Raw genomic sequence first — 17,979 nt, 5'->3', positions numbered from 1 at the left:
CATCCCCCCAAGCTGCTGGCCCACGGCAGGCATTTTGGGGGTGTTCAGTACGTCCTTCATTAACTGTGCATGATTCAGAGCCGTGGAAAGGGTGTCCCAAACTGGAGGGCCTTACAGAAAGGAGCCTTCCCCTGTGTTCTGAGTGTCTCCCGCTTTCCCTCTGGCTCACCAGGGTCAGGACAGATACCAGGTTTTTTTGGGTCAATGGAAGGGTTAGTGAGTAGTCTCACGGACTCTGTGGGTCAGGTTTCAGACACGGCACAGAGAGAATAGCTTGTCTCTGTTCCACAACATCTGGAGTCCCAGCTAAGATAGTGCAAATGCCGAGGGGTGACTTGAGCATCTCAGGGGCTGGAATCATCTGGAAGTTTCTTCACTCTCGTGTCTGGTGCCTGAACGAGGGTGACTTGATAACGGGCCCTTCTGGGGCTGGGGACTGGAGTGTCTACACGGGACAGCTCTGTGTGGCTTGGGCTTCCTCATGACATGGTGGCCTCAGAGGAGTCAGATGTGTTTACCTCCTGACCCGGGGCTTCAGAAGCACGTGTTCCAGCAAGCAAGACAGAAGACGCATGGCCTCTTGTGACCTAGCCTCAGAATCACACAGTGTCACTTCCACACCTAGATTCAAGGGGAGGGGACATGGAAGCCACCTCAGAGTCCCCTTTAAGACGTGCTTCTCTGCCTCTCTCTAAGGTGGGTCAGACTACATCTCCAGGAGCAGACACCATCCCGTGGTCGTGTGGCTGGCTTTCCCGAGACCCTCACGGTCTTTATCATCTTCCAGCCAAAACTCAGGCGTGTGCTTCATGAAGTGGGGGCTGGGGAGGGGGGATCGCGGGGCTCAGCTGCTCCACACTCCACAGAGAGCTTTCTGGACTGAAATGCTGCCCTGCTGAGTGGACTTACACGCTTTTCCTGCGCCCTGCCTCTGGGCAAGCCTTTCCTCTCCCCCGGACCTCCGCAGCCACCACCAGACCCGGCGGCCTCCCCGGGGCCACCGCGGGCCCAGAGCCGGAAGTCAGACGCTGTCCTGTGACCTGGGCTGCGCAGTCCCCAGGATGAGCCATCCAGGTTTGGCCTCCTATGGTTGGCTGCCGCGGCCCGACCCCAGCGGTGTGGTTACAGTTTCCAGGCCCCTGGGGAAAGGGCTGGCAAGGCAGGTTCTCCCTCCCCACACTCCGCTTTCCTGGCCAGGCCAATGGGCACAACCTGACCTTCTAGCTGGCCGGCTGGCTGGCAGGGAGCCTGGCTCTTTCCACCTTCGTGTGTGTGTGTGTGTGTGTGTGTGTGTGTGTGTGTGTTGGGGGGCATTTCTGTTTTTCAAGGATTTGGCTCCGTGCAGAGAAGTGATTTTTTGGAGAATGCTGTGAGGCCCAAGGTCAGGGCAATACCCCCCTCTTCTTCCCAGTTGTTTCTCCCCTAGAGAACCAGAACCTTGAACCCTGAGTAGTTGGAGCCTCGAGCCTTCATTCTCTGCCCCTCCCCTGCCAGACTCCCCATGGCCCTTTCTCAGGAGTGCTGGGGCTGCAGGAGGGGACATGGATTTCTTCCAGCTGTCGTCATCATCACCAGCATCATTCGTCTCCTCCTGTGCGCACGGCTCCAGCCTCCACCCATCCATTCAACAAGTGTTGTGACAAGGGTTTACTGAAGCTGGGGGAGAGAGAGCTCCAACTCAGACCCTGTCCCCAAGCGGCCACAACAGGAAAGGCTGAGGGCCTGGGTGCGGAGCACGGAAGGGGTCAGGGACAAGCAGTGTGGACCTGCACCTCTGGGCGGTTGGGGTTTGGCTCCGGCAGGTGGGGCAGGGAGAAGGGGAAGAAGCTATGGGTGACAGGAGTGACCTGAGTGTGGGGCCTTGTCCCAGAAGGCAGGCACCCCGCAGGGGTGTATTTGCTACATCGAGAGACTTAGTCCTCATCCACCAGCGTTCCCGCTCCTGAGCCTTTCCTGGCTGAGGGGAAGAGGATCCGGTGACCTGGGTCACACACACCAGGCCAGTAGGAATGGGCTTCCATCTCTCTCCTGGCAGGCTGTGTGTTTAAGGGGACCCTGGCTGTGCGCGCTCTGGGACAGGGGATCCGTTTGTGGGCCAGATCGACCACCTAGCAGGTGGAAACAAGGGTCTGAACCAGAGTAGAGCCAATGGAGAGGAAAATGGAGTGGAGTCAGGGAGTCTCCCAATCTCCAGCTTCTCTTTGCTCCTGGCCTCCCGCTCCTTTCCGTGCTGGCCCTTGGCTTCCTCACTACCGTTCTTTACCCAGAGGGTCCCGTGTGACTTCACCAAAGGCCTAAGAGCTACTGATGGAAGGCTGCTGCTCCGGCTGCCCAGGGGTGAGCTGGGGTCAGTCGGTGAGGACATGGGACTGAGAGCTGCTTTTCACTGCACGCCGTGTGGATGGGCCTTCTGGGCCTCATCACTGGCTGTGATGGCAGACCGGTTGGAATGGGGTGGGGGAGTGCGAAGAGGTCCTGTTCAGTACTGGCTTGACCTGGAATCTGCATGAATCATCCACATTGGCCCCCTAGCCCATCCCCAAGGGGTCCCATAATTGTGCAACCAGCTTCTCCCCTCCACCCCCCCCCCTCAGTTTTCTTAGTGGAAACCCTGCCGGAGACTCAGGCACAGAAAGAAAACAAAACGGATGCGGGGATTATTTCATTTGTTACTCAAAGCTCACTAGGTGAATATTTCTTGAGCCCCTCCTACAAGGTGAGCGTTGGAGATCTGTCAGAAATGGACCCTGTCTTCAGGGAGCCAGCAGCCCTCAGTAAATGTGAGGGGGTGCAGCCCAGAAGAGGAGCTAGGGCCTCGCAGGAAAGCATGGGGACTCTAGTGCCTGGTTTACGAAGCAAGCAGTGAGCCATGCCCCTGACCTTTGGGGGATGGGCTGGCGGCAGGCTTAGGTCCTGGGTGCACCCCTTCACTGCCTACCCTCGCTTTGACATCCCACACCCCTCACTGCCTGGCCCCATCCATCTTCCCAGGCTGGTCTCCTGCCCTCATCTCCAGACACCCGGTTCCAGCAACAACAGGCTCCCTGCTCTTTCCCAAATGGCCCATGAACTTCACCCTCTGTCCACTCATGCTCTTGTGCTGTTTCCTCTACCCACAATGCCAAGGCTGCCCCTCCCTCCCTTGCCCCTGGTCCTGCACTCCAAATCTGGAATCTGAGTTAAGCTTCGGGCGGATTCCCATGCCAGCTTTTCCTCGACTCCTTCCCCATCTTTCTGTCGGAATCAATCAGGCATTGTCCTGCTTCCTGCCCAGCACTGCAGTTAGGTATCTAACTCAAGCACTTACTGGAGTTTGAGTTCTTTTTTTTTTTTTTTAATTTTTTTTAAAGATTTTATTTATTTATTTGACAGAGATAGAGACAGCCAGCGAGAGAGGGAACACAAGCAGGGGGAGTGGGAGAGGAAGAAGCAGGCTCATAGCGGAGGAGCCTGATGTGGGGCTCGATCCCACAACGCCGGGATCATGCCCTGAGCCGAAGGCAGACGCTTAACCGCTGTGCCACCCAGGCGCCCCTGGAGTTTGAGTTCTTTGAAGGCAAAAGTAGCACTTTTTTTTCTTAGAGAGAAGATGAGACATAGTGGGTTAACTTGGGTTAGGTTCTCAATTCAACTACTTAGCATTTTATGACCTTGGGCAGATGACCTAATAGGTCTGAGCCTCGGTTTTGCTGTCTGTAGAATGGGGGGAAATAATACCTCCCTCCTAGTGACCAGGACTAATGACCAGGGCAGCTCGGTGCCTGACAAGTATTGTATGTTCTGGAAGTGTGTCCCCCTCCCATTCTGCTTTGCCATCCTGTGGTCCTAATGCTGTGCCTCGCACAGATTTGTTCAGTGATTGATGAGTAAAATGAGAGGCTCGAGATCAGAAATAAACCCAAAGCATATAAAGTCAGCTCATTTTTGATAAGGACTGCAAGACTGTATACAATGGGAAAGAGTCTCTTCAGTGGTGTTGGGAAAACTGGATAGCCGCATGCCAAACAATGCAATTAGACCCTTATCTTAAAGCACACATAGAAATCAACTCAAAATGATTAAAGACTTAAATGTAAGACATGAAGTTGTAAATATTCTGGAAAAAAAAAAAGCATAGGGAAAACTCATTTACATTGGCCTTGGCAATGACAACCAAAGCAAAATAAACAATTGGGACTCCATCAAACTAGAAAGTTCTGCACAGCAAAGGGAATGGTCTACAAAATGAAAAGGCAGCCTATAGATTGGGAAAAAGTATTTTCAAACCATATCTCTTGTAAGTGCTTAATATCCCAAATATGTAAGGAACTCACACAACTCAATAGCAAAAAGAAAAACAACCTCGTTTTTAAAAGCGAGCAAAGAATTCGAATAGACATTTTCTCCAAGAACAGCATACAAACGGCAACAGATACATGAAAAGGTGCTTACCATCCCTCGTCATCAGAGAAATGCAAATCAGAACCATAATAAGATACCACCTCACACCTGTTGGGAAGGCTAGTGTCAAATAATAAAAGGTAACAAGTATTGGCTTGGATGCAGAGCAGAGGAAACCCTCAGGCGCTACTGGTGGGAATGTAAATGGGTGCAGCCACTATGAAAAAAAGCATGGAAGTTCCTCAAAAAACTAAAAATTGAAATCCCGTATGATCCAGCAATTCTTCCTCTGGATATGCAGCCAAAGGAAATGAAGTCGGTACCTTGAATAGACACGGAATTATATACAATAGCCAAGATATGGAAGCAACCTAAGTGTCCATTGCAGTGAATGGATACAGAAAATGTGATATGATTGTGATATGTGTGTCTGTGTGTGGAATGGAGCGTGACTCAGCCTTAAAGAAGAAGATCCTGCCATTTGTAACGACGCGGATGAACTTGGAGGGCATTACGCGAAGTGAAATGAGCCAGGCACAGGAAGAAAAAAGAAATGCAAGATCTCACTTGCATGTAGAGTCTAAAAGACCCAAACTCATAAAAGCAGAGAGAAAAATAGTGGTTACTAGGGGCGGGGATGGGGAGATATTGGTCAGATGTTACAAAGTGACAGTTCTATGGGACGCGTAAGTCTAAAGACAGCATGGTGACTGTAGTTAATCATATTGTATTGAATACTGGAAATTTGCTATTTATTACTAAAGATTTCAGGTGCTCTCGCCACACACACACACACGCGCACACACAAGGTAACTGTAGAAAGATGAATATGGTAATTAGCTTGGCAATCATGGTCATTTCACTACATATATGTGTATCAAATCATTATGTCGTACACCTTAAATATATACAGTTATTATTTAAAAATAAAGTCAAATAATTATTTAAATGAGCTTCTTGATGGAATTGCATCAGTTTTAGAACCATAAGATGTCCAAATCAGACTTGGTTTATGCCCCCTCTTTCATATTTCCTGAAACTGACCACTGGAGAGCACGTGATGTACTGAAGGTCACTTGAAAGAGTCACGATGCGAATTTCAGTCTCCCGGTCCTAGTCCAAGGCTCTGACCAGTCCTGACATGTTGGCTGGTCCCTTGGGGCCACTGGGCACGGCATGACCAGGAGACATTCTGAAATGGAAGTGGATCCTTCGTGACCATCCTGCATCTTCACACTCCTCGCTCTCCCCACCTCACCCTTTTGTCCTACTCATCCAATGCCTCTAGGGGGTTTGGCACCACTTCTGAAGATGGTAGGGACCTGGCATTTTCCTGGCTGTGCCAGGATGCAGGCATTAGCTCTAGCTTGCCGATTTCCCTGGAGAAGGCTGTCTCCCATCCCTCTCGTGTGCCCTTTGCTTTGGTTTCACGTCCCTTCTGCATTTTCCCTCATGTCCCCTCATCTCATACATCCCCCCTACTTTCCCATCCCTCCCTACGCCTTTTCCCCCTCCCCACGAGCACCCTATGCCTTGAAGTTCTGTGGGTAGAAACCTGGTCTCAGGCTAGATCTGTCTGTCTTCTCTACCTGAGGGTACGTCTCTCCCAGGGTCCCATCTGTCAAGGAACTGATGTTTTCCTTTTCCTTATTCAAATGGCTTATCACCTTGCACAGTACGATAGTCTGCTCCCCAGTAGAAGAATCCCAGCTTCTGTGAGGCAGGTTTGGGAGGCCGACATGGCATCAGGCTGGTCCAGAATGCTCCCATCTAGAAACAGAACGTCAGAGTGAAAACGGACCTTAGACCGACCATCCTGTCCCTTGACTGCAACTCCGAGACACCAACCAACACCCAGACATGCCGGGTAGCACCTTTCATTCAACACCCTGGAAGTGGCCAAGGAAAGGACCCAAGAGGGAGAACAAAAGAAGCACTTTGCACAAAGCTTTATTTGTGTTAGCAAGAAATTGGGAAACATTCCGTGTACATTCCATGAACATTTCATGAACAACAACTAAGCTAAACCAACTGCTGTTCTTCAACTGGAGGGTACGTGCCCCAGCCACCAAGCGTGATTCTTGGGAACGGCTCTCTATAGACGTGTATGTGCTCACCATGATTTTACCTGTTCCATGGTATTCATTGTTATATTTATTTTTTAAAATCCAATGTCTTTTTTAGATTATAAAAATGATTTATGCTCATTCTGGAAATTTGGAAAATCAGAACACTGTAAAAATGGAAATAAAATATCACCCTTTGTCTTACCCTTTGCATTTTAGTACTTCTTCTTTTTCTTAGGTTGTCTTTTTCCTATGAGTGTGTATGAGTATATCCTACCCCGTGCATTTATTATTATAACACTGTATCAGGAGCATTTCTCCATGCTATTACTTATACCATATTTCATTGATTGTAATATTTTACATTTTGTGATCCCTGAAATTGCAATGTACTTTTAATTGATAGCATGTTGTAGTTAATTACTTCATTTTTTTCCTAGGAAGAACATAAAGTAATAGTCAGTCCTAGAAGTGGTTAAATTGGATTTGATGAAATATTTACCCACTTGAAAGCATGGTTTTTATGCTTGTATAAACAGTCTATCCTATAAACGTGGACATATTTGATTTTTTGAAAAATTTTTTATTATAATTTTTTCATTTATTCATTTGAGAGAGAGCACACGAGTGGCGGGGAGGGGGTTAGAGGGAGAGGGAGGAGCAGACTCCCTGCTGAGCAGGGATCCTGATGCCGGGCTCCATCCCAGGACCCCAGGACCATGACCTGAGCCAAAAGCAGATGCTTACCCCACTGAATCACCCAGGTGCCACAAAGTACTTGATTTTATCAGCCTTTTATGATTGGACATTTAGGTGGGTCCAGCTTTGTACTTTTAAGAAACATCCAATATGTGAAATGTGTCCACATTGCTCATTGTTTATTGGGGTGGATTCTTAAGAATAGATACAATGAGACAAAATGAATGAAGATTTTAAAGGCTCTTGACGCCTTTTCCATGTACGTGTTGACAAGGACCAAAAGTGAATATAGAGGGATTAAGACGGGCATTGCATTTAGCGAGTTCTTAGTCTCTATGCCGTTCTTTATGTGTAGATGTCAAAATGATGATCGTAAGGACAAATCAGCAGTGAGGGACTCCATTTATTTGGGGGGGGCAGTGTGCAGGGAAGAGGGAGAGAGAATGGGAGAGAATAGGACACTGAGAAATGCCCTGCACTGCAGGGGAGCCCTAATACTGGCATGGATGATGTAGGAGTGAGTGCTCTGATCTGAGGTCTGGGGTGGGCCGGAGAGCTGTTGGGGTGAGAGCAGATCACTTGGTCAGATTTTGCATACCCCTAAGTTCCTGGGAGCTGGGCTGTCCCACCAGTTAAAGCACAGTGAAAAGAGTGGGGCCAGGAGACCTGGGTTCCAGCCTTGGGCTGCTAGTAACTTGCTCTCTAGCTGACCTTGAACACATGACTTGCCCCCCTAACACCTGTTTCCCTCCCTGTAAACGAGGGAATGGGACTGGATGATTTTGGGAATCCCTCCAGTGTGCAGATCTATAGCTTGGGTGTGCCCAGCACATGGGGAGAGACAGATGGCAGTGGCTGGTGTATAACTCACCTCAGCCCTCCCCACCCCTGCTGACCCACTTGTGCCTTGGGGCCTAGAACAAATTTCTTGGCATCCCTTACCCAGGCAGAACGTTAGAGCCATTAACCTGGGACTGCACAGGGAATATTTGGCCAGACTTAGCATGACGTTGGACTCCCATCCCTAACTGCACCCAAACTGATGACTCCAGAGAAACTCACCGTCTTCTCCTCTTGCCTGGAAGTTCCAGGAGAGTGACGTGCGAGTGAAGGAAGCCTGCAGTCCTGGGTGACGTGCCTTATCTTCACTGGACTCTGAATCACAAGTCAGACATTCCTCTCCTCCCTGGGGTCATGAAAGAGTGAGAAATGGGAGTTAGAAACAGGATTGTGGTTAGGGCTGCTCTTTAAAGACCCAAAGTGGCATAAACAAAATTGAAGTGTATTTATCTCTCACATCGCATCTAGATAGAAGTACCTGGGCTGTTAAGGCGGCTCTCCTTTTCAAAATGGTTAGGGGCCCAGGTTCCTTCTCTCTTTTAGCTCTGTCATCTAAGATGGCTCACCGCATGTCCTTGCTTCTATCTATGGGAAGAGGGAAGAGGGGGGACTCTCCCTTCCTTTACAGGACAGGACCTGGAGTTGCCACATGGTACCACTGCTCACATCCTATTGGCCAGAACTTTATCACATGATCACACACTTGGCTGCAAAGGTGGCTGGGAAATGTAGTCTTTTCCCTGCTAAAAATTGAGACTCTATTTCTCTAAGAATAGGACAGAATTGGAGGGTGGGGTGGGGGGTGGCCGCGTTGGTGAGCAATCTCTGCAAAACAAACAAACAAACAAACACCCAGATCTTAAAGCCCAGAGCTTCAAGGCTCCAAAGAGCTGCATGATGGTGGCAGGAGCTTATTAAAATGCCTTGCCAAATTGAGATTTATCAGAATAGATTGAACCTGGCTGTTCCCCTTCCCAACCCCCACATGTCTCCCCTCCTTTCTGTCTCTGCAGCAAATCTTGGAGGACTAGTCTTCAGTCCACTGGCGAGGGGCAAGGCTCTCCCTGAAGGGTGGAGAACAGGTTCAGAATTGCCAGCTTTTCCTTGGATCCCTAAGAGCCAGTGAAGCCCAATTCCACAGATTTTTATTTTAATGCACAACCGAAGTCTGTGTACAAATATTCTCCTGGATCAAACGAAGATGGTCAAACCATGGTATTTGTAAACCCAAATTATTGCATTTGCAGAGTTTATCGGGGCCTTGAAATCAGGATTCTACCAAGACTGCTGCCTTTGCAAGACCTTGCCAAAGCTCCTACTGTGTGCAGCTGCCTGTCTAGCGAGCAGGAACTCCCAGAAATCTCCGTAAGGTCATTTAGCCTCAACGTCCTCTTTGAGCTGGCTCCAGTGTCCAGTTGTGGCTTTCCCTGCTTTTTAATGAGAAATTGCTGTGAGTCTAGCTCCGCTGTTATGGGGTTTAGTTCGCGGTGGGCTGTTCCATCACCCACCAGTGAGTGGTACTTATTTGCGTACTTGAAACCTACAATTTTTCATTAACCCCTGTGTCTTAAAGCGCCCTCTGTGGCCCACCTGCGCCGGAATCTCTTAGGTACATGTTAAAACGCAGACTCCGGGGCTCTCACTCACCCAGACCTCCTAAATCAGAACCTCCGGGAGCGGGGCCCCAGAATAAACATCGCCATGCCAGTGAGAACCTCTGAACACACATTTTTAACACGTTTGCATGCTGGTTCAGCGACGGATCTCACGGACTCTTATTGCTAAAGCATTTGCACGTGTCATTGCCCAGTTCTGCTCATCTGAGTTGGGCTGCATGTGGATTTATCTACTTAAATACTCTGCAAGAGAAAGGGTGCTGTCGTATCACCGGAAAGTGTGCGTAACTTCTTTGAAGTGCGTCGTCGTTGACTCCTCATGCCCGTCTCTTAGTCTCTGTTATCCCCACGATGCTCTTCCACTGGTAATGTGGCATGGGTCCGTGAGGAGCCTCTGTGCCAGGCAAGAGCAGAAACCATCCTCCAAGACCCCAAGGAGCACAATAGACCCTGGTGGGTGGTAACACCTGATGGAGAAACTCTTCTAAAGAAGGAACATGAGGACCAAGACAAGTTGGGGTCCTCGATGACTCTTCCTAGGTCACAAGGGAGAAGCAGCTATGCCTGAGACGCAAGGGTGTGGCTGGAGGCTGTACTTGGAAGGCGGTTGGGAGGATTTCAGGACTCCCGGGGCTGTCTGGGGACGGCCTTCCTCTCCAGCCTTGCACTGCGTGTTGGGGGAGGGGCTGGTTCCAGAGCCCCAGCAGTCCCTTTATCCACGGCCCTCAGCTCTGACTGGAGCATTGTGTCCCGGCCGTGTCCCTCACAGCCTCTTAGTGACGGGCCTGTTGTCCAAGATGGGCCCGCGGCTGGTCCGGGCCTGCGCCCATGTATTATGCATCAACAGTCAGACAAAGCTTCTGTGTGTGGGAGCCCAGTAGGGTGGGGGCTTGGCCCCCTACAGAGTTCTGTTTACCAGGCACTGGCTGCCCAGGGGGTGGGATGGTGGCGGGTGCCATGTACAGGAGGTGGGATTTGCAGGGAGGTCGATGACAGGGGAGAGGTGTGGCGTCATGGATGGCAATATGGGCCTTCCTGGCTGAAACAGGAGGGATGGCCTACTTCGAGTTCAGGGCAGCCAGGGAAACAGCCCCTTCCCCTCCCAGGGCTCCCAGGCCTGCTCTGAATACACTGTGGGGTTATTAATAGAGGCTGTCTGGCTAACCCAGGCCCCAGCTAGCCAGTCATTTCCTGGGGCATCTGCGGGGTGGCCTGAGGGCCTTGGGCAAGCAGGAGACAGAACTAACGCCAACCTTCCTAATTAGAATGGATAGAGAATCAGTCCTCTCCCCTGGGCGGGGAGTCTCTTGAGGGGTGCAGGCAGGGTTTGCTCCTCTCTGTATCATCGAACTTGGGGGCCTGTGCATGGCAACCACACAGTAGACGTCTGTGGAATGAGAAAGGGTTTTTGAGCCTTCATGGTGGACCCAAAGGCTCAGGCTTGGAGGAGAGGCAGAAGATGTGTAGCCCTGGGGTGCCTGGGTGGCTCAGTCGTTAAGCGTCTGCCTTCAGCTCAGGGCGTGATCCCGGAGTCCTGGGATCGAGCCCCACATCAGGCTCTTCCACTGGGAGCCTGCTTCTTCCTCTCCCACTCCCCCTGCCTGTGTTCCCTCTCTCGCTGGCTGTCTCTCTGTCAAATAAATAAATAAAATCTTTAAAAAAAAAGAAAAGAAAAGAAAAGAAAGATGTCTAGCCCTCCCTCTTATGCCTGCCACCTGATGGGAGAACTCAACTTCACCTCGATGAGGAGGGAGATGAGACTGGCATTTTATTTATTCCTTTTTAAGATTTATTAATTTATTTGAGGGGGGAGGGGCAAAGGGAGAGGGAGAGAGGGCCCTAAGCAGACTCCACACTGAGCACAGAGCCCGATGGGGGCTCGATCTCACGACCCTGAGATCAACACCTGAGCCGAAACCAAGAGGCAGATGCTTCACCGACTGAGCCACCCAGGCTCCCCAGGAGACTCCCCACTGAGGGCCCGACCTGCCAGGAGGTTACCACGCAGGGTTCAGCAGCCCGGTCCAAAGAGACCTTTCCTCCCCTGTGTGCTGGAAGCAGCCGCTGTCCCCTGCCCGCAGCTCTGGCTGGAGCGTTTCGCGTGGAGCCGCGGACTGTGGAGATTAGCCTGGTCAAGCATGGTCCCCTGGCTGAGACAGCCCAAGGCCCAAAGCCCGCGGCGCTTTGATAGTGACCAGTGTAAAGAGGGGCGCACCTGGGTTGCTGCTGGGGCCATGACTAATCAGAATTATCTCAGAAGCCTTTTCAAAGTAATACGCCTGCCTCTTCCCTACCACCCAGATGCTGACAGGGGTGGAGGGCTGCGAATCTTGGGCAGGATGTATAGAGCTTGAAAAAGCTCCCCCGTTGTCCTAGTTCCTTCCCAGACAGGTATTTAGCCTTATTTTTAGTCTTATTTATAGATTGGAGAATTTTACTGTGACGCCAACAAAAGAACAAGGCTTCGCTCAAGGTCACCCAGCCCCCAAGGAGGGGGCTGCTCACTGCCTGTTCTGCCGGCCTCTCGGCTATGCCTCAGTCCTCAGACGGAAGCAGGTTTCTGCCCTCGGTCCAGATTCCAACCTCCAGCTGGAAGCTGTGGGCACCTGGGTGAGTGTCCCAGGCCGTGGCTGGGATGCTTCTGACGAGCTGTGAGCGTGGCCGTGTCAGCACGAGGGCCTCAGCACGCGCAGGCAATCCCACGCTGCGGCCAGCTGTGCGAGTCCCAAGAGTCAGGGCCCGCGATCTGGCTCTTGCCTCCTGGGCACTGGTGGTGGCGTCGTGGCAGGCACACAGGAAGGATTACAGGGTGCTGACGTGCCTTGGGTTCTGGAACCAAACATGCAGGCAGACTCGTTCCAGTGGCACGGATCCGAGAAGGCTTTCAGAACGGAGCATGCGGGGAAGGCCAGCCTGAGGGGAGAGCGCTGTGTGTGTGCCTGTGAGCGTGTGTGCGTATCTGTGGACGTGTGCGCTTGCGTGGGCCCGTGTGCGTGTGTGTGTGTGTGTGTCTGCGTGCATCTGTGTAGCGGTATGTGCTGGGCGTGCGCGTGCGCGTTTGTTCACAGCGAATTCTGCGATCCCAGGTGACAGGTGATGGGCCCACCTTGTTGATGCACGAAGGCCTGCCGAGAGAAAGCAGTAGGATCGGATCCTTGAAGGATTTGAGCGCTGGGCTGGGGAGTGTGGACGTTATTCTCCCAGTGGAGGGCCGTTGGACGTGTTAGAGCAGAAGATGAGGTCAGAGGTGTTATGGTTTTACTTGGAAGAACTCTCCGAGGGTGAAATAAAGGGTTTCAGGGAGAAGGGCAGGGCAGGGATGAACGTATGCCCACGCTTACTTAACTTACCTTCTCCTTTCCTCCTCCCCAGAACGGTGGATGTGGAGAGCTGTAACCATGGTTACCGGAGAGGCTCCAGGGCTCTGAGGGGTTCAGAAAACGGCCCAGGAATTGTTGGGACTGAGTCGGTTGGCCTGTGCTTTCTCCCTCCCACTCTACGAAGCAGGCTAAGTCTCTATCCCAGCACAGGGGGCCCCGGGGAACTGGCATCAGACATGGGTAGGAACCTGGAGGCAGAGGGGGAGGAGAGGCAGGTCCACTGTAACGACTCGTGTCTGCAGGTCCTGGAGCTGGGCCTGGCACCACCTCTCAGTCTCGAAAGGGACCTTTGTGCCTTTCCAGGCACTCTTCTGTCTAATGCTCTATTTGTCCTGTCTTCACTCTTGGTCAGGGAACCAAGGGACTTGGTTCTAGGCCCAGTTCTGCCACTAGCCTGCTGGGTGACCTTGAGCAAGTCACTTGCCCTCACTGGGCCTCCACGTTCCCAACTATGTAATGAAGAGCGGGCTGCTCACGTGTCTGTGAGTCTACGTGCAGGCGTGTGAGCGTGTGCCAGCGTGTGTTCATTCCCAGCCGACCAGATGGACTCGAGGCCTTTTCTTTACCGGGTTCCCTCCCCATGGGGTGGACGATACTGCCATCATCACTCCCATCTTCTCGAAAATGAAACAGGAGTCTTGGGAGGGGGTCCTCAGTCAATGGGGACGAAGCCATATCGTTCTTTTCCGCCCAGACCCGACAACCGCAATTCTGAAATCCGTCCTAGGATTTCCATCCTGGGTGGCCACCTTCCTGTGGCTGGACACGGGGGTTTATAGTTGAATCTGGGGCACCCGCGATGCCCTCGTAAATAAGCTGTTCTGAATTACTGGATTTTCAGTTCACTTCGATAATGTTTACTGAAAAAAACAAAAACAAAAATAATACTGTTTATTGAGTATCTGCTATGTGCCAGGCTCTGTGCTAAGTACTGGGGACACAGAAGTGAACCTGACTTGGTCCCTGCCCTCCAGGAACCCACCATTAGTGCTGTGGCACTCAGACATTTTTTTGGCTATGACTCCTAGATGGAAAATCACTTTATGTTGTGACCATGAGCACGCACGCACACACCCGAATAGATATGATATATACAACAGCACATCACAAGGCAGGCCATGCACTCTGATATTTTTTAGTCTTTTCTACTCTGTCTCATTTTTTTTCAGTGCTGGTAGCATCCTACCACTCTGATTTCATAACCTGCTGGTAGGAGGTGACCCTCCAGTGTGAGAAACATGGGTTGAGTGTTGCGTATAATGTGTATATGGAATCGCATGTAAGTTATGTGCTATGGGAAAAGAGAACAAGGAATGGGTTCTTTTGATTGGGAAAATCAGGGAAGGCTCCCAGTTCTAATGGCACCGGAGTGGATGTGTGATCGGATTTCGGTCAACAGAGAAAGGGGAAAGCCAGCTAGACCGAAGCAAGAGGAGGAGCACAGGCCAGGAGACATGAGTACATCGGGGCAGAGCCCGGCAAGCACTTTACCTGGCCTACCACACTCAGGTCCCATAATAATTTCTAGGAGACAAGAACTCTTGTCTTGTGGATGAGGAAATTGAGACTCAGAGAACTTATGTAACTTGCCTAGGATCACACAGCTACTAAGTGGTAGAGCCTGGCTTTGAACTCAGGCAGTTCCACGGAGATCTAAATATGAAGTTCCTAGAGATGTGACCCTAAAGATATTTGGGGGCTAATTCATGGGCATGTTTGAATACAAGCCTGAGAATGTTTAATTTCATTCTGGAGGTAAGGGGGGGGGAAAGTTATATATTTTTCAAAAAGGAAAGTGACATGATCACAGCTTTATTTGGGGGAAGATGATCAGCATAGGAGACGGGCTCAAAGAAAGACAGGGACACCTGTCAGGAGACGGAGCAGCATCTTTCTGCTCAGGTCAGCAGCCCCAGACACCATTATATCGTATTTATCTCAATGCAGTTAAGGACGTGGCTCATATATCATATGAAAGGAGAATAAATCATGTTTCCTTTTTTACCTTGGCTGCTAGGAAGCTCAGAGTTCCAATCCGTGGTACTTTCCCACGGAGCATTCAAGGGCTCCAGTGAGCCTTTTATGTACTCTTTTTGACTTGCCTTAATTCTCCTACCCTCACTTTCCTTTAAACTGAATTCCATCACTACTTGATTTTTCACCCCACTGTAACGTATGCATTTTGGTATGCCTTAGAGCAGGCTTTAAATGAAATGCAAGGGAAACACACTGAAGCAAGTGGAGAGCTTTTTTTTTTGTTTTTTTGTTTTTTTTTTTTGTTGTTGTTGTTGTTTTTTCCCAGACAAGAGTGGAAGCTGCTGGAGAGTAGGGATTGGCTCCCCATCTCCTGGATCCCAGGGCTGGGTGTCAGCGGCATGCATCACACTGATGTACACTTTGGGCTGTCAGAGCTGAGAAGGGCCCGAAGGTGCCTTTCTCCCTCTGTTCCTCAAAGAACTAACATGAACCACCCGTGACGTACAAGATGGTTTCACTGGGGCCTGGATGAATATGGTTTGGTTTAATTGTCACATGTTTCTTTAATGTGTAGTAGAGAAAATCTAGCTAACACATCGGACCAGTTCCGTCATAGATAAAATTCCTTAGAATGAGGCTCAAGCAGATATTTAAATTTTAGAAAGGGTCAATTTAAACAATATTCTTTTAAAAATTTTTTAATTTTTAAGTAATCTCTACACCCAACATGGGGCTCAAACACACAACCCCAAGATCAAGACTGAGAGCCACCCAGGCGCCCCCTTACTTATTCCTATGACCCCAGTCCTACAGGGCAGACAGAGCAGGAGTTCCTGTTTCTCCCGCTTTGGGGATGGACAAACTGAGCCCCAGAGCAGGGATGGGCCTGCCGTCACCCAGCCAGCTACGGAGGGACCAGGGGTAGAACAGTTCCAGGCTTCCCACTGTGTGTCAGGCAGGGTCGGGCGGGGAGCCAGTTTCTGTGTTAAAATCCCCCAACCAATGATAGAAAGTCGGCTGGGTGAAATCAAGCAGTCCGCTGGCCTGTCTCCACTCGGGAGCAGTCTGAGCTGGACATCGCTGCCCTGTCCACGCTGCCCCACCTCTGCTCCACTTCTGGGGCGGGACTGCTGTCCGGAGGAGCCCAGATGTTCCTGCCTGCGCCCTGATGGGTTTGGTGCTCTGCTCCATGTGGACGGATGACATCAGCCGTGAACGGACTCAGCTCTGGCCACCGCGCACCTGCGAGTGTCCTGTGTGGGACCCTCCTGGCCACGAGTAATGAGATCGCGGCATTTATTGGGCATCTTTGCCATTCCAGGCCCTGTGCTCACAGATGAACGCTCACGTTGAATGAGACACTGCTTTGGGCCCTGGGGACTCATGGTCTAATGGGGGAGGCAGACACATCAACAACTAGCCAGAGAACAATGCAGTAAGTGCTGGAACGGAGGAATGGACCAAGTGTTCGGGAGAGAGGGACCAGCTCTGCCTCCTGGGGATCAGAGGGCTCCACGGAGCAGGAGACATCCGAACTGGACTGTGCCCTTGAATAGGGTTTGCCAGGAGAAGAGGAGTAGGCATTCCCGACGAGGGGCCAGCCTTAGCAAAGGCCCAGAGACGACCAGGAAGGGTCCAGTTTGGCTGGGATATCAGCTGGGCGAGTCCATTGTGGACAAGCTACAAAAGTGGGTTGGAACCCTTCGCAAGCGGGGGCCCCCATGCTGCTCAGGCCCAAGCAGGAGCCTGCTGCTGGCCAGGATTCCACACTCGCAATGGACCTGGAGACCAGCACAAGTGCAGCGGAGAGGACAATGTGCCAAGGTTGGGGTGACGGCTGGGCTGGAAGCAGTCTTTTGAGGACAAGTTCGGCTCACTTTGGTTTGGTTGTTGGTTTGTGTTTGGGACGCAGTGTGGCTCACGAGGACAGGCTTTGGGGCCAGAAAGAACGAGGTTCAAAGCCCAGCTTCGCTCCTGCCTACCATGTGACCCTGAACAAGTCGTTTCCCTTCTCAGCCTTGGTTTTCCATCTTTAAAATGGGGATAGAGAGCCCTTTCTCTTAGGAGAATTCAATGAGACCAAGTGAGAGGAGGACTTAGCCCAAAGCCTGGTTTGTAGTGAGAGCTCAGTATGTTAAGTGCTACTGTCATTGGTGATGATGGTGACGACAGCTTAGTGGGTGGCTGTGTGTGTAAGATGGACTTGAGTGTGTCCGAGTGTGGACTTGAGTGTGTTTCTGAGAACATCCGTCTGGGCGGAGCATGGGACCACAACATGAGGAGGCAAGGGCTGGTTTTACAGGCCCTGGAGTGTGAGTTGACTAGACTACATTCCACTGAGGGCTGCTTGGTGGCTGGAAGGGTGGGATGAGAGAGCCTGTCGTTCGCTCTGAGGTGGAAAGGACCCCTGAGGTGTCATCCAGTTCAATCTGAACCTGATGTGGGAGTCCCATCTCTGACACCTGTGCCAAAGGACCTTCCAATTTCCTTAATTGCCTCCAGAGATGGGGAACTCACCACTTGCAAATAATCCATTCTGTCTTTAGACATCTCTGGCTAGTCATTAGAAACAAAAGTATCACCCCGATGGAGTGCCTGCCGGGTCACAAGACACATCCCCATCCTGTCTTCTCTCCTTCCTTCCCTCCTTCCTTCCTGTTTTCATAGATGTTTTCTGAGCACCTGCAATGGCCAGGCACTACTCTAAATCCGGGGAGGGCATCAGGAAAACAAGGCAGACACAGGCTCTGTCCTCAGGGAGTTTGCAGTTTTGTTTATCTTATCTCACAAAATCCTGGGAGGTAGACATGGTGGGATTAGAATTGCACCCATTTAACAGACTGGGAAACTGAGGTTGATGGTAATCATGGTGACAGCAAAGATTTGTAGAGGTCCGGAATGCGTCAGGTGCTTTACACACTTTATGGACTCTAATCTTCACATCGACCAGATAGGGTAAGCACTATTAATATCATCCCATTTTATACGTGAGGAAACAGGCTCCAAGAAACTGAGGCTAGA

General features: G+C 50.9%; 1 protein-coding gene across 1 annotated transcript in view; it reads left to right on the top strand.

The window, feature by feature from the left end:
* The window catches only part of CORO2B (coronin 2B), a 127,099-nt gene that overhangs the window by 25,857 nt on the left and 83,263 nt on the right, over positions 1 to 17,979 (top strand). The gene's annotated exons all lie outside the window — the stretch shown is intronic.

Source organism: Ursus maritimus, unplaced genomic scaffold (assembly GCF_017311325.1).
Source record: "Ursus maritimus isolate PB19 unplaced genomic scaffold, ASM1731132v1 scaffold_27, whole genome shotgun sequence".
In the NCBI taxonomy this organism is placed as follows: domain Eukaryota; kingdom Metazoa; phylum Chordata; class Mammalia; order Carnivora; family Ursidae; genus Ursus; species Ursus maritimus.
This window is presented reverse-complemented; position numbering and strand designations above follow the sequence as displayed.